The sequence below is a fragment of the Panicum virgatum genome, chromosome 9N (assembly GCF_016808335.1).
Source record: "Panicum virgatum strain AP13 chromosome 9N, P.virgatum_v5, whole genome shotgun sequence".
Taxonomy (NCBI): Eukaryota; Viridiplantae; Streptophyta; class Magnoliopsida; order Poales; family Poaceae; genus Panicum; species Panicum virgatum.
The window spans coordinates 32,225,779-32,239,171 of NC_053153.1; the positions used below are offsets into that span (position 1 = coordinate 32,225,779).

Consider the following 13,393-nt stretch of genomic DNA (forward strand, 5'->3'; position numbering starts at 1 on the left):
GCGAATAACCCTCCTTGAAGCGAACCTCAAACCCCTCATCAAGAAGTTGCGAAACAGAGAGCAAATTGAACCCAAGGTTCGAAACCAAAGCAACCTCTCTCAGGGTAAAGCGATCAGAAACTCGAACAGCACCAAGTCCACGTACCTTTCCTCTTCCATTATCCCCGAACACAATGTACTCCTTTGAGCGCATCGGGGTGAGGCTGGAGAACCATTTGTCATTTTCGGTCATGTGGCGCGAACAACCAGAGTCCATGATCCACCTGTTCTCCAAGCCTCCAACCTGCACATCAGTAGTGAGACAAAGGGTGAGCAAATGTCTCAATACTGGGGTTAGCAAAGTGAGAAGCAAACCAGTGTCGAGCCATTTGCTCTACAGAAGGGTTAGCAAAACCAGACAAAGCGTATCCCCCGTCCCGTCTACCACGTGACTGACGAACACCACCACGAGGAAAGCGTGGAGCATCGAAACCTCCTCCAAAGCCTCGGTCCCGTGGTCCATAGCCGTACTGAAAACGACCAGGAGCACGACCGGCAAAGCGACCACCCGCTGGAGCACGGTAAGCACCACCGTCTCCCAGTCCTCCACCTACACGGCGGCACGCCCTATCATCTTGCCTACCACCACGCCGAGGAGGACCATGCACTCGAGCAGAGTACATGTCCGCGTTCCGTCTCTCCTACTCACGCCTCACAGTCCGTTTCCTTCTGAAGCAAAACTCCTCCAGGTGACCTTCCCTGTCACAGTACTCGCAGTGGTACCTCACCTCACACTTGGGAGGAGGAGGCCTATCCTGCGGATGGGGAGGAGCAGCCCCTTCTTCTGGGCAACCTGGGCTGCGGCAGCAGGGAGCGTATCCAGGGGATTCTTCAGCTCATTGGGCTTTGGAACCCAAACCTGCTTCTGTGGAGGTGCTTTTTGTGGTTCTTTCAGCACACCATCCACGGGTCAACAAGCGAAGGCTGCGTGCTCGTGCTAGCAGTGTGTAGAGCACTCTGAACTCCAGCAGCCTTGCCGATCTTACCATACAACCCGTCAAAAGTCTGACTTCGTGTAGGTATAACCGACCCCAAAACCATCACCACGCTTGAACTGCTTAATCATCATACCCAACTGCGGCTCACTAGCAGAAACCCAACTAAGAATCGCCCTAAGATAGGTATTCTCGTTCTCCAAGTTGGCTTTCTCTACCACAAGATTATCCAAATCAGATATCAAACCAGGGCAAACAGAGCAGTCAATAGGTGGGCTAGACTCCACAACCTTAGTTTTCCCTAAAGACTTAACCAAGGCGTTCTTCTCATCTAGCTTCAACCTAAGAGTGGGACAAAGCTTGCAAGCACCAAGCAGAACTGGCCTAGACTTCATCTCCTCTAGCTCGCACACAATAGTAGCAAACTTGGACTGCAACGAAGCTAGATCGGACTTAAAGATAGGACACTCATCACATTCAAGCACATCGCTAACAATAGGAGCGTCCTTAACCAGTTCTAATTCATGCTTGGCCTTAGCGAGCTCATGAGACACGTCAGCAAGTGAAGTCTTAGCAACATCTAAGTTCACGACGTTCTCATCATGCTTGGCACGGAGAGCAACTCCTTGTCGAAGCATCCTCCTCGGTCACGACTGCGGTGCTTGTGGCGCCGACGCTCCTTGTTGGAGCCTCTCTCGTCGCGGTCGTGGTGGCGGTAGTAGTTGAAGTGGTTGTTCCTGCCACCGCCGGACTTCTTGGGGCAATCGGCGATGAAGTGGTTCAAATTGCCGCAGTTGTAGCACCCGGGGTTCTTCTTCCTCTGCCTGTTGTGGTAGACGCACCGGAACTTGCTGATGAGGAGGCACAAGTCATCGTCGCCCAGCGTCTCCGGCTGCTCATCTGTAACAGAAGGCAAAGAGGCAAGAGAAAAGCCAAGAGCAGAGTTAGCGTTAGAGCTCGATCCACTTGGGGCAGTCACAAGAGCGATGCTCTTGGAAGGAGGGGCACCATTGAGCTTGGCTAGTATCTGGTTATCCACCTCTGTGAACTTGAGCTTGCTGAAAAGCTCGTTCACGGTCAGAGTCTCATAGCCAGCAGACTCAATGATCGTGTTCATCTTGAGATCCCACACAGAGCGGTCAAGTGCGTAGAGCAACTTGAGGGCCTTCTCGTGCTCTGTGTACTCAAGGGCATCAGCAGATCTATTCGCATTGATTTTGTTCACAATCGATGGAAATCGACTGAACATCAAGTCAATGCTCTCACTCGGCTCCTGTGTGAAGTTCTCATATTCACGCCGGTGAGTCTCGTATAGCCTGGCCTTGACCTGAGGTGTGCCCTCGTGGTAGTTCTCAAGGCACGTCCAAATCTTGTGGGCTTCCTAAAAACCCTGGACGCGTGAGAACTCTGCACGAGAAACGCCAGCGAACAAGGCATTGACAGCCTTGGCGTTAGCCTCGTGCTCAGTCACTTGAAGAGGAGTGACCCGAGCGGCAAGCACCACGTAAGCCTGGTTCTTGGTAATATCCCAGACCTCGGCTCCCATGCTCTGCAAGAAGGCTCTCATGCGAACCTTCTAGTAGGCATAGTTCTTGCCGAAAAACACCGGGATCTTCCCAAGACTCGCCATGGTCGCCAAGTGGTTTTCGAACCGGTTAAGGTACTAAAAACCTCAACCAAGCTCTGATACCAATTGAGGGACCGAAACTGGCGACCAGAGGGGGGTGAATGGGAGCCGGTCAAAATTTCTCTCGAAATCGATCCGTCGTCCTATATCCCAAAATCACCGCAACCCCTCGCACCTAAGAAAAGAGAAAATAGCTATGGACTAGCTATCTCCAAGCGAAAAGCCCTAGGAAGCGAAGCGGAAGCTATACAAGAAAACTCCACAAACTGCAGCTCTGCAGAATCAGACCAGTCTGACCGCTTGCTCAGATCGGTCAGACCGGGAATTCGAAAATTCAGACCAGTCAGACCGGTTTTAGAGACCAGTAAGACCGGTTGCGCCAAGACATATCGCAAACAAAGCTTCAAATGATGAATCTTGAGCAAACGAAGTCCAAATCCAACGAAACTTGGAGGATAGCTTTGCATCTACCGCGTGAACATATCACCAAAAGAACTTTCCCAAAAGATTAACATATTGTGAGTAATCAAGGGAATATCCAAGAGGATTGGGGTTTCCTCAAGAACCCAAAACTCCAATTCATGAGAACTCTCGATTCCAGTAGATTTAGCACTAGGCTAGAAGGTTTAGAATCGTCACAAAGAGTCCATCAAACCACGAATTCAAAGGTTTGTCTCCTCCGAACACAAAACACACAAAAAGAGGAGAATTGAACCCAAAACGCAAGAGAGGAGGGAGAGGACGAGGAATCAGCACACAAAGGTTAATCTCAAACGAATTTCATTCCTTAATCTCAGATGAATTCACCTATACAAATGCTAGAGCCAACCACCCTCTAGATTTGAGTGATTAGCTATAACCTAACCCTCTTTTGCATTGGAGACCTTGGCCCTGACCTAGAGCACGAGGAAGGAGAAGGAGTAAACAGAAAAGGACTCAAGAGACTCAACCCCCACGAACAGGTGGGGGGACTTAAATACCCAGCTGCTGCGGCTAGACCGGTCCAAGGGACCGGTCAGACCGGTCGGGTCTGCAGCAGCCCCGTATATGTCCTCAATCAACGGTGGAGTTTCTTTCTTCGACCCGAAGTCTTCCCTGCGATGCCTCCACGTTGACGAAGATCCGGTCCGCGGTTTTGGAGGGTCCGCGAAACCCGGGTAGGTGGCTGGTTTTGAGAAAACCGCCAAAACACATCGCGCGGGAAGATTCCCGCCTCCACGCCGTGGGCCTAGACGCCGTTCCCCGCCTCGGCCTTCTAACGGCCCTAGACGCCGCCCGACGCCCGTCACCTCCTCGCCCGCAGCGAGGCCCTAGACGCCGTCGACGCCCGTCGCCTCCGTCAATCCCGAGACCGACGCCCGTGCCTCCACGACTTGGCGTCTTCAGCCGCCGTCCGCCTCCTTGGTTTCGTGGCGCAAACCAAGAAACCCGCCTTCCGTCGCCGCTTGCGCCCTCGATCAGGAATGGACGCCACAGCTGCCACCCGGCTTGAGCTCCTCCACGGTAGCTCTCCGTCGACACTCGACGCCCGTGTACCTGCAATCCAAAGACCAAGCGCACGATCACACCGCACGGTTGACAATTCACTCATCACAGGCAGGATAGAGTACTCTCATTCCTCAATCTCCCCCTTGATGAGTGCATTGTCAACACACCACCAGAAACCAGAGAAGTGATAAAATAGAAACCAGAAAGTGAAGAACTCAAGCAAGTGACAAAAAGCTCAGAAAGTCAAGAATAGTCACTTACTCAAGCGTAGATCGATTCCCTAAGACAAGGGCAACGGCTCGATGCAATCGATCAAAAGCCAAAACATGACTCCTCAAAGACAAAGGTAACGCTCGACGCAGTCATGCAAGAAGCAGAGGGAAAATGAGGAAACTAGGAGCCACAACCAAAGCAGAAACTCCCCCTGAAATGCATTTCCCCTCACACGTGCAATTCTCCCAAAATGATGCACTCTCAAAGCCAAAATCAAACAAGTCTCCCCCTTGTTGGCACATGCACACATCAAGCCTAAACAAACCTAAAGCTCCCCCTGAAGCTGAGACCCCCCCTGAACAGATGCTATGCAATGAATGCAATGCAGGAGGTGTAAGTGAAAGCATTCAGGGATACAAGGATATGAGCAACATCTAGTCACAAGCATGTGTGCATCCATAAACAAGACCTGCATCTGGCTCAACAGGGTATATCAAATCAGTCTAGAGCTAGGCAAGTTCAGTTTAGGAGAAATAAAAGCATCACCCAAGATCTAGCACTAACATGTAGGGAATGGAAAGCAGTGCTAATCATACTCATACAGGTGAGCCAAACCAACCATAAACAAGACTTGCATCTAGCTCAACAGGGTATATCAAATCAGTCTAGAGCTAGGCAAGTTCAGTTTAGGAGAAATAAAAGCATCACCCAAGATCTAGCACTAACAAGTAGGGAATGGAAAGCAGTGCTAATCATACTCATACAGGTGAGCCAAACCAACCAAAAGCATGTTGCAAACATTCATTTCTCAAACAAATTATATCAAGCAATTCTTAATGCCAGGGGTTGAAAACTTATCATGCTTTACTTAGAAACGAGGCCAATCCTATGCAAAAGACAATCAGAAGTTTAAGACACTCATTTCAGTCATGCACAGCCTTGTCCGGGTTCTCACAAGTGCAAAGTGAGCCGTCTCGAAAGCTCGATCAGTGCGACAAGCAATCCCACCTGGATCTTTTCAATCCATTTCAAGAACAGTTCAAGCAATTTTATCAAATTTAGATCATTTCAAGTATGAATTGCTGAACGAAAGCTACACTAGCATGAATAAGATAGCAAAGCATATCAACACGCCCTAACATGCTAGTAGCCAAGACAGGATGATCATGTTTTCAGATTTTCAAAACAAAATAGCTTAACTCAGATGATTTCATATACACAGTGGAGCAAGTTATACATGATCAAATTTATCAACTCACACTAACAGGCACTAGAAGATCATAGCAATGTATACAAGAATGCTAGTGCAAGTGTGGCAATGCAAAATGCAAACATGTACAATGCATATGCACAATGCAACTACCAAACCTAGAAAACAAAGAGAAACAAATAAAACCTATAAAGTTAACCAAAGAAAAGTCAGCGATCAAAAGGGGTGGTAACAACCCCAAGCTCCCCTCGCAAGCGAGCAAAAGTGTCCTGCTCTAGCGGTTTGGTGAGGATATCTGCGGTTTGCCTCTCTGAAGGGACATGGATCAGGTCTATGTGTCCTCTCTCATGATTATCTCGCAGGAAATGGAATCTGATATCTATGTGCTTGGTTCTGGAGTGTAGGACAGGGTTCTTTGCAATGCTAATGGCTGACATGTTGTCTATAAGATGGGAACCCTACCGAAACTCAAACCATAATCCTGCAATGTCTGTTTCATCCAAAGTAACTGGGAGCAGCAGCTAGCAGCGGCAACATACTCTGCTTCTGTGGAAGAAAGCGCTACGCTAGGCTGCTTGCGAGAGGACCAAGACACCAAAGATGTACCGAGAAAATTGACAAGTGCCGGATGTCGACTTGCGATCCAACCGATACCCACCGAAATCGGCATCAGAAAAGCCCACCAAAATCAGAGAAGAATCCGCAGAATACCAAGACCAAATTCAGGGGTGAATTTCAGATACCTGAAGATGCGTTTCACCACCTGCCTGTGGGAGGTGTGCGGAGGAGCCTGGTACCGCGCACAGAGGCCGACCCCCGAACTGAATGTCCGGCCGGGTCGCCATCAGGCACAGGAGCGAGCCGATCATGCTCCTGTACTCCTTCTGGTCCACCGCCTAGCCGTCCAAGTCCTCATCAAGCGCCGTCGAAGTGCTGATCGGAGTCGGCTGAGGAGACAATCAAAAGCTTAAGACACTCATTTCAGTCATGCACAGCCTTGCCCGGGTTCTCACAAGTGCAAAGTGAGCCGTCCCGAAAGCTCGATCAGTGCGACAAGCAATCCCACCTGGATCTTTTCAATCCATTCAAGAACAGTTCAAGCAATTTTATCAAATTTAGATCATTTCAAGTATGAATTGCTGAACAAAAAGCTACACTAGCATGAATAAAATAGCAAAGCATATCAACACGCCCTAACATGCTAGTAGCCAAGACAGGGTGATCATGTTTTCAGATTTTCAAAACAAAATAGCTTAACTCAGATGATGTCATATACACAGTGGAGCAATTATGCATGATCAAATTTATCAACTCACACTAGCAGGCACTAGAAGATCATAGCAATGTATACAAGAATGCTAGTGCAAGTGAGGCAATGTAAAATGCAAACATGTACAATGCATATGCACAATGTAACTACCAACCTAGAAAACAAAGAGAAACCCAGTCAAACCCAATCAAATCCTAATTGAAACTCAGACAAATCAATCGGAATCCGAATCGAAATTCTAATCGGATCCTGGACAATCCATAACCCGTATGATCTCAACACAGTCCGTCGGAGTAAACAAACATAACATTGGTGATATTACTCGTAGCAACGCATGTGCACTATGCTAGTAGATATATATTTGGCTATGCATCTAGATGTACACTATATCTAGATACATAATAAAATTGTCTGTTTTTTACCATTTATTGTATAGATACATATTTTGATATGCACGAGATAGGGTACAGTTGGCATGCTGCTAAATTAAAAATGATTAAGAATTTGCAAATAGGATGAAAATAGTGGAATATCATGAATCAAAACAATTCGCAGTCCGGATGTTATATTTCTAAAGACTTGCAAAACTAATGTTATATCGTGTGAGATCTGCAAACTTAGTTCGTTAAACTAGTATTAAATATCAAAATTTCTCCTCCCAAACAGCCACTAAAGTGACCAATTTGATCGGCGGAGCCCTTGCTGGCTCCGGCTCACCGAACATGCCTCCGCCTTCCTGCCTGTTGGCCCTGCTCACCGCCGGCAACCCGCCGCCGCTCCGTCTTCTCCTTCCGCTCCACGCGCACCTCCTCGTGTCCGGTCTCCCCTCCTCCCTATTCCCCCTTCGCTCCCCGCCTCGTATCCGCCTTCGCACTCACCGAACTCGCCTCCCCGCGCCCGCTTCTCACGCTCTCTCCCTCCTCGCATCCCTCACCTCCCCGCCAGACACCGCGTCCCCCTACAACGCCGCCCTCCGCGCGCTCTCCCTCTGCCCGCACCCGCACCTCCTCGACCGCCACTGCCTCCCGCTCTACCGCGCCCTCCTCCGCTCCGGCTCCGCGCGGCCGGACCACCTCACCTTCCCCTTCCTCCTCAAGGCATGCGCGCGCTTAAGGGAGCGCTTCTACAGCGGCGGCGCGGTGCTTGCGCACATTACCCGGCTCGGCTTCAACTCGGACGTCTTCGTGGTGAACGCCGCTATGCATTATTGGTCTGTTTGTGGGTCCATGGTGAACGCCCGCAGATTGTTCGATGAAAGTCCCGTGAGGGATGTTGTCTCGTGGAACACGCTCATCGGCGGGTATGTTCGGAGGGGTCTCCCTGGAGAGGCTCTGGAGTTATTTTGGAGGATGTGGAGGAAGGAACAGTTAGGGCCGGATGAGGTCACGATGATTGGAGCCGTATCAGGCTGCGGGCAGCTGGGTGATTTGGAACTTGGGAAGAGGCTGCATGAGTTTGTGGAGTTTAATGGGGTGAGGTGCACTGTGAGGCTGATGAATGCATTGATGGATATGTATGTTAAGTGCGGCAGTTTAGAGCTGGCGACGTCGGTGTTTGAAAGGATGGATACCAGAACTGTAGTTTCTTGGACAACAATGATTGTTGGGCATGCAAGGCTTGGGACGATAGAGGATGCACGGAAGCTGTTTGATGAGATGCCCGAAAGGGATGCATTCCCATGGAATGCTCTGATGGCCCGGTTATGTACATAGTAAGCAAGGCAAGGAGGCTATTGCGTTATTTCATGAGATGCAGGAAGCAAAGGTGGCCCCAGATGAGATTACAATGGTCAATCTCCTATCTGCTTGCCTCTCAGCTCGGAGCATTAGAAATGGGGATGTGGGCTCACCATTACATCGACAGACATCAGCTTTATCTTAGTGTTGCTCTTGCCACATCTCTAGTTGATATGTATGCAAAATGTGGCAACATCAAGAAAGCTATATGTATTTTCAAAGATGTCCCTGAGAAAAATGCTCTCACTTGGACAGCGATGATCTGTGGTCTGGCAAATCATGGACACGCAGATGAGGCTATAGAGCACTTCCGTAGAATGATAGAGCTTGGATTACAGCCAGATGAGATTACATTCATTGGGGTTCTCTCTGCATGTTGTCATGCTGGTTTGGTTGAAGAGGTCGGGAATTTTTCTCACTAATGGACTCAAAATATCACCTTAAGAGGAAAATGAAACATTATTCATGCATGATAGATTTGTTAGGCAGAAGCAGGGCATTTAAATGAAGCAGAAAAGCTAGTAAACACCATGCCTATGGATCCTGATGCTGTAGTTTGGGGCGCTCTATTTTTTGCTTGTTAGGATGCATGGTAATATCACTCTTGGCGAAAAGGCAGCAATGAAATTGGTTGAACTTGCTCCAAGTGATAGTGGAATCTATGTGCTGCTGGCTAATATGTATGCGGAGGCAAACATGAGGAAGACAAGCTGACAAAGTGAGGGCTATGATGAGACATTTGGGAGTGAAGAAGGTGCCTGGATGTAGTTGCATTGAGCTGAATGGTGTAGTTCATGAATTTATTGTGAAGGATAAATCACATGGTTGACACTAATGCAATTTATGATTGCTTACATGAGATCACGCTACAAATAAGACATACTGCAAACATGATTGACATTTCAGCTACTGGCATCATGTAGGATTTTTTGGCCTAGAAACTGCTAGCCTAGGTCTGAGATATGTTACGCCTGTTGTGTTCCACAACTCATTCATCTGACGAATGTACCAGCTGGCCAGGCAATGTACTCAGAGAAGTGGATTTTCTTATGCTGATCAAAATTTGTGTCACCTCAAGAGCATTTCTGGTCCTTTTGCAGCTTAACTGAGATAATGATTTTGCATATTAATGAAGATAGCGATGTCCATGACAGATGCTCAAGGGAGCACAATTTATTAGAAGGTATTTTTTCAACTTATAACCTTTGAAAAATTATAAAACCCTGAACTGGTACTTATCTGCCTGCTTTTTATGTTCGTACGATTCCTGTAAATTCTTATCATGAGCTAGCCCAGGGTGACATCTTCTCACAGTCCAATTCATTATTATCTTTGCAGAATAGTGACAGAAGAGAGTACCAACTTGCTAGCTGTGTGCCTGTATATTCATGAGGTCTTCAACTCTGCAGGCTTGCCTGAAATTTTTCCTGTTTTTTACTCAGCTATATCTTGGCTAATTTGCATGTTATAGGTACTAGATGTTGGTTGACCTGTTCAACTTGCACCACATATTCTGAAAAGTGACAAAGTGCTTATTTGCTAGTTAAAAAAAACAGACATGCTCATATTATTTATAATTTTCACATTCTCAAGTGATACTTTAGAGAACTCTACTTTCTGATAACAACACATGATTCTCCATGTCTTGCAGATTAAGGGTGTTAGTATGAAATTGCCGCCGCATGGAGCCACGTGCCAGAGTCTCAAAAGGAGTTCTGTTATTGTCTCCCAAGTACAACAGTTGCCTGCTGGTAAATGTCTTAATATGTATATAAATACATGCAAAGATGTTTTGATAATCTGCAACACGCATAGCTGCAGTTTGTAATTCTTGTTGATGTATATTGAGCCCATGTATTGAGGCACATGTATAGGAAATATATATATCCCACCCTTCTATGGTTTGGAGGAATACATTGAGTCATTTCCTCTAGCATGGTATCTAGCCTTCTTCTTCCTCTCCCTCCCTCCCTCTAGCAAGCCGCCGCCGGCGCTTGCCCCACCCTTCTCCTCCTCCGCTCTGAATCCGGCGCCGCCCGCCTCCTTTGCGCTGGATCTGGCGCCGCCCGCCTCCGCCTGGGCTGGTGCGGCCGCCGGCCCTGGCGCGCCCCGGCCGCCGGCCTGGCTGTCCTCGAGCTGGCGTCGGTCGCCGCTGAGGGCGCCGCTGCCGCGGGGGCTGCGGAAACCACCGCTCGCGGCTCCTCTGCTCCCGGGCAGCGCCTCCTCTGCGCTGGCCGCTGGCGCCATGGCCCGCCGTGCCTTGGGCGCCCGTCGCCGCAGCCACCGCCCTTGCCGCCATCGCTCCCCTTGGCGCCGGGCCGCCGCGACGGATCCGGCCGCCGATAACCTCGCCATGGGCGCTGCCGGATGCGGGCATAGGAGCCGCCGCCGCCCCTGCCGCCGTGGCCGCGCGCCGCTGGCGCCGCGGGCACCGCCGCCGCGGACGCCGCGGCCCACCTCGCGGCCCTGGCCGCCGGGCCCTCTCCTCCCCTGGCCGCGGGCGCCGCCGGCCTGCCTCCTGCAAGCGCGGCGGGCGTGGCCCCCGGACGCCGCTCCTCTGCTCGCCGCCGCCCGCCTGTGCATGCCGCGGGCACTGCGGCCGACGCGCGCGTCGCGGCCGTCTCGGCCTGGTGTGCTCCGACCGCTCCCTGGCCATCCTCGAGCCCGCTCCGGCCCGGGGGCGCCGCCGCTGATGCTACTCCTCCATGGCCTGCGCTCGGCTTGCCCCCCGTGGATGCACTGTTCGCTTCCGCTGCCTTTCGCGGGCCGCCGACCGTTGCCCGAGCTGCTCTGGCCGAAGTTGCACTCGCCGTGGCCCTCCTCGCCGCCATGTCCGAGGCTTCGGCGGCTCAGGATCGCATCCGTGCGATTGCCTTCGCTTGGGAGCATCTTAGCTTGTCGTTCCATTCACTGAGCACGGCGCTCTGTCCTCCCACCAGGCTCCGCCCTCTGGATCTGGACCTCGGACCGACCCCTCCTTGGTGCTCCTCTCACCGGCCAGACCGGGAGTGGGGGCGGTCGCGGGTGTCGTCGTCGGGGCGGACGTGGTGGTGGTGCTGGCGGTGCTCCTTCTGGTGGTACTGGTGGAGGCCGTCGGGGCACTTCGACCCCGACTCCGGCTCCCACTCCTGCTTCTTCCCTTAGAGGTACGCCCTGGCCATCCTTCAGCGCCCCATGGTCAGGGCGCATCCCGATGTGGCCGTTTCAGGGTGGGGGGAGGGGGCTCGTCCTCAGCTCCAGCCGGCGGCCATGTTCACTGGTGCTGCTCCCCTGTTCGCGCCGTTCTGGACCCCGCCTGCTCAGCTCAGCCAGCAGCCGACTTGGCCTGGAGGGTGGGACCAGGCCGCACTGGCGCAGTCCTTCAGCGCCATGGGGCGGACGCCGCCGGTCAGCACTGAGTGGATTGCTGACTCGGGTGCCTCCTTCCACACCACCCCTGATGCCGGTATCCTCTCTTCTGTCCGACCCCACACTCCTCTTGTCCTTCTTCCATCATGGTTGGTGATGGGTCTTGCCTTCCTGTCACCGCCGTGGGTTCTGCTCCTGGTTCTTTTCGTCTTCCCAATGTCCTTGTTGCTCCTCGGTGGTTCATAACCTTCTTTCTATTCGTCAGTTTACTGCTGACAACTCTTGTTCCATCGAGTTTGACTCTTCTGGCCTCACTGTAAAGGATTCGGCCTCCCGGCGTCCGCTCCTCCGGTGTGACAGCACGGGGCCCTTTATACCCTTCGCCTTCCGTCTTCCGCTGCACTACTCTCGCCTTCTTCTTCGTCTGCCGCCTTTGCCGCGACACCGTCTTCTACCACCTGGCACCGCCGTCTTGGTCACCCCGCCCGCGACGTTCTGGCTCAGCTCAGCCATAGTACTGATGTTCCTGGTACTAAGGCTCTTGCTGAGCACCTCTGCCATGTGTGCCAGCTTGATCGTCATGTTCGTCTTCCTTTTTATTCCTCTCTTCACATGCGACGCATGCCTTTGACCTTATTCACTGTGACCTGTGGACCTCTCTTGTTCTCAGTCTCTGGCTACAAATATTACTGGTGGTGGTCGATGATTTCTCACACTACTCTTAGACTTTTCCTTTGCGCGTCAAGTCTGAGACCTTCCCCACCCTCCTTCACTTCTTTGCCTGGGTGTCCACTCAGTTCAGCCTCACCATTAAGGCCGTCCAGTGTGACACGGGTGTGAGTTCGACAACTCCACCTCCCGTTTTTTCTTCCTCTCTCGGGGTGTTCAGCTGCGTATGTTTTGACCGTATACCTCTCCTCAGAACGGCAAGGCTGAGCGGATGATTCGCACGACGAACGACGTCGTACGCACCCTTCTGATCCAGGCTTTTCTGCCCCCGCGCTTCTGGGCCGAGAGCCTTCACACCGCCACCTACTTGCTTAACCACCTTCCGTCCACTTCTTCTCCTGCTCCCACTCCACACCACGCTCTCTTCGGTACCCCTCCTCGCTACGACCACCTTCGGGTTCGGGTACACTAGCAAGATCAAAACCTAAGCAAAAGATCACACTACCATGCAAGTTGTCCTAGTCAAACTACAAGCAATCAAAAGCAAGAATAACAACAAAATGATTTAATTGCTTGAAATAGAAGTAAGGGACACAAGACAACCGGATTTTTTCCCGTGGTGTCGAGGAGTTGACGCTCCCCCTAATCCACCTTGGAGCACCCACACAAGGGTATAGTTCCCTTGCTTCACCAAGGAGCAAATGATCACTAAGAATGCTCCTTCTCCATCTCCGGAACGGCGAGCTTCACACCGTGTACAATCTTCTTGTCTTGGGGCTCCCACAAACTCCAAGAGCTCACCAAGAACCTCCCGATCACCAAGACCGGCTAGGTGCCGTCAAACACCAAGAGTAACCT

At 51.2% G+C, this 13,393-nt stretch overlaps 1 long non-coding RNA gene and 1 pseudogene across 1 annotated transcript; both read left to right on the forward strand.

The window, feature by feature from the left end:
- Positions 1-7,457: 7,457 nt before the first annotated feature.
- Positions 7,458-9,517, forward strand: LOC120693546 (annotated as a pseudogene).
- An 11-nt stretch (positions 9,518-9,528) lies between these two features.
- Positions 9,529-10,346, forward strand: LOC120693547. Its single transcript, XR_005683016.1, has 3 exons — positions 9,529-9,701; positions 9,857-9,911; positions 10,170-10,346. It is a non-coding gene; the product is annotated as an uncharacterized LOC120693547 (long non-coding RNA).
- The last annotated feature ends 3,047 nt before the right edge of the window (positions 10,347-13,393 follow it).